This window comes from Solanum tuberosum, unplaced genomic scaffold (genome assembly GCF_000226075.1).
Source record: "Solanum tuberosum cultivar DM 1-3 516 R44 unplaced genomic scaffold, SolTub_3.0 scf00219, whole genome shotgun sequence".
NCBI lineage: Eukaryota > Viridiplantae > Streptophyta > Magnoliopsida > Solanales > Solanaceae > Solanum > Solanum tuberosum.
Window position 1 is genome coordinate 72,083 of NW_006239145.1, and position 3,317 is coordinate 75,399.

The 3,317-nt window shown below is 34.2% G+C and overlaps 2 protein-coding genes across 3 annotated transcripts in view; both read right to left on the reverse strand.

Moving 5' to 3' along the window:
* LOC102602196 (protein yippee-like) overlaps positions 1–3,317 on the reverse strand; it is a 24,490-nt gene that overhangs the window by 3,228 nt on the left and 17,945 nt on the right. Inside the window, exon 6 of one of the 2 annotated variants that reach the window (XM_015312889.1) lies at positions 3,289–3,303. The gene's annotated coding sequence lies outside the window, so the exon portion shown is untranslated. Of the gene's footprint in view, positions 1–3,073; positions 3,304–3,317 lie in introns of those variants that run through there. The other variant, XM_006356394.2, reaches the window with a different exon arrangement.
* The window catches only part of LOC107062352 (protein yippee-like), a gene marked incomplete in the record, with an annotated part of 3,743 nt that continues 3,499 nt past the window's right edge, over positions 3,074–3,317 (reverse strand). The window contains 1 exon segment of the mRNA XM_015312890.1: positions 3,074–3,310.

Below are 3,317 nucleotides of genomic sequence, written 5' to 3' on the forward strand. Positions count from 1 at the left end.
TAGATCGACCTACGGTCCGTCAATCCCCTCCGTAGCTCCATACTTAGAATCTTCAAAAATCAGGTACTGGAACCCTCGCAGTATCACTCTACGGATCAACAGTACGGTCCGTAGATCAGTCTACGGACCGTCAATGGGCGTCGTGGTTCCACACTTGGTCAGATTTCCCTGATTTATCCTCACTATCATGCCTGCTGATCTACGGTCATAACCTACGGACCGTGGATGGATCTACGGTCCGTAGATCACCTCCGTGGATGTCCCTTTTCTGCAATTCCTTCAGCTGTCTCTACACATCCGCACCTGAACGTCTTTCCTGCAAAACATGGTAAAAACACATCAAAACCAATATAAAAAGGCCTTAGACACACACAACTAGTAAGTGAAACGTATTAGAAATACCGTAAACTCACGGTATATCACTTACGAAAGCCAAACATCAAATATTTTTGCCCAATAATTGGTATGGCCTACCAAGGTTAACTGTAACACTTCAAAAATTTGGATTAAATTTGAGTCATTAAATTTCATTGCTTTGACTCGAGCTACGTTAAAGCAAATGTGAATATGTAAAAGTTAATTTCTTATCGTGTACAAAGGGTGCAAAAAGGTTGAAATTAAAATAAAAATAAAAATATCAAATTTAGATCGTTGATATGACATATGTTAGAATAGTAATAGGTATATACAATCCTACTTAGAATAGGAATAGGTTTATACAATCCTATTTAGAATAGGAATAGGAATAGGAATAGTAAATAGTATCTTATTTGGTAAAGGATTGTATTCTAGTGTCTATAAATACGGTTTCAATGTAATAATGTAGACACAACAACAATTCAATAATATTCCTCCCCTATATTTCTCACATGGTATGCCTTGTATGTCGATTACGTAAGACACTCTGTGGTCTAAAACAGTCTTTGCAAGCTTGGTTTGGGAAGTTCCAACACTGTAATTTTATCACTCTATGTTTTATCGGCATTATGCATCAAATTCAGTATTTCATGAGAAGACTAAGCACATTGAGATTGATTGTCAATTTTGTGAAGTCGAGTGATCAACTTTCATATATCTCACCAAGCTCCTCTTCGGTCCTCGTATTAATTATATTTGTTACAAGCTAGATACATATGATTTGTATGCACTAGCTTGAGGGGGAGTGTTAGAATAGTAATAGGTATATACAATCCTACTTAGAATAGGAATAGGTTTATACAATCCTATTTAGAATATGAATAGGAATAGAAATAGTAATAGAAATAGGAATAGTAAATAGTATCCTATTTGGTAAATGATTGTATTGTAGTGTCTATAAATAGGGTATTTGTGTAATAATGTAGATACAACAATAATTCAATAATATTCTTGTCTTATATTTCTCACAACATAAATATATACAGACTGTACATATGAAACGGGAACGGTCTGCATGTCCAATCATATATGAGGTTCAGAAGTTAGAAATTTTCAAGTGGAACAAAATAATTTTCATAAATTTTTAGGCATTTTAGGAAGAAATTAAGCATATATTGCAATCAAAATTTTAATTTAAATCAGATATTGAACAAAAGTGGTATTATAATAAAACTCTCATATTTAGACTCATTACTCGTAAGTTTTCAACATGAGACAACGGACAGTAATAAAACTCTCATATTTAGACTCATTACTCGTAAGTTCTCAACATGAGACGACGGACAATCTTAAACATTTGGGATGTGACATCTTCCTCCTTAGGAACATTCATTCTCGAAATATGACTACACATTAATCATCTTCTTTCTCAAACGAAGGTCTTGAGTATTCAAACTCACAAAATTTTACCTTTTTAGAAGGTTTAATCAATTATTAAAGATGACTTTATCAAATTGAAAGTATGCATGATCATAATGAAGTTGTGAAGTTTCGCTATAGAGAAGGTCGGAAAACAGTAACTCACGTTTATATGTTAGTTTTTGTCCGTCCTTAGTCATAATGTAAAATATTTGACCAGAGAACCCAGAGGAGATTATTTCAAGACTTGGGGTTTCTCTCTTGAGGTAAGTGCTTTTCGTTCATTCATTTCTTCCATAATTCGGTTTCCTCCCAGAACTGAAAAGATATCCATAGGATTTTATCCATTGAAACCTAGGGTTATTATTTTGATGGCACAACATGTGGGGCAGGTTAATTATGAATGATTTTCAATTCTTGTCTGTTAAATTTTGTCTTTCTAGAATAGAATTATGAACCTAGCCTACCTAGAAATTCCATAAAAATGATTCTTCGAGCATATGAATTGTTCAACAGAAGTTAATGAGGTTGAAATAGTGATCTAGTTATTACAAAGAAAGTGTCCGCTATAGTGAAACACTAGCAAATTTTCATACTCGATTTTCAATTTCCAGATTTCTACCAACTCTTGACACACGGAGATCTACACAAGGGTACTATAGCCCTAAACAACTATAATGACGGAATAAGTCATTACACATCTGCTGAATAATCTTAATTGTAGCCAAATAGTTGTTATCTACTGGAACTTTGTTGAGGGAGAGTTTTCCTCGTCATATTTTTGTTGATAAAACAACAAAGCCATGATTGTCAGACAAAAATGTTAGCTAGTTTTGGACATCATTCTGCTTACATTTGGACAAAACTTCACACCATACCATACCAGTTTTACTGCTATGAACTCTACCAAGTTTTGATGTGATGATGGGGTAAGTTGCTAATTTTTTAAGCTTTTGTTGTTGCCAGAACTATGTAATATGATTCGGCAACTGCCTTGATCGAAATATTGGGGATTTATGGAAAATCTCTTATTTTCTGAACAGGTAGACCTAAATGGTCTATGAGAGTTATTTAGGGAGGATATGGAATGGTTATGAAAAGGGCAAAGTAGATGGCAAAATCAATTTATAGTCTTGGTTTTATTTCAAAAATTCATGTCCAGACTATTTGCTTGACTAATACCTGCATAACTAATACCCGCATAAGTAATACCTGCATAACTAAAACCAACATAAGTAATACCTGCATAACTAATACTCACATAACTCTATCCAGCTACCAAACAACTATGGAAAGATCGAAGCAATGAAAGCAGAGTGGTTGCTACTAGTAATGTCTTGTCATTGCAAACAAATACAGGCAGATGGTCATGTTAGTTTGCAACAACACATGGCTGCTTCCATATTATCATACACAATAGAGGACAAGCTTAAAGAAGTTGTAGTAGCTTAAGCTATTCAAGAATCCAATGGTCCATAAAGAACTAATGGGGTGGTGGGTTAAAGAATGTACATTTTGGGATAGAATTTTTGTTCTGGATG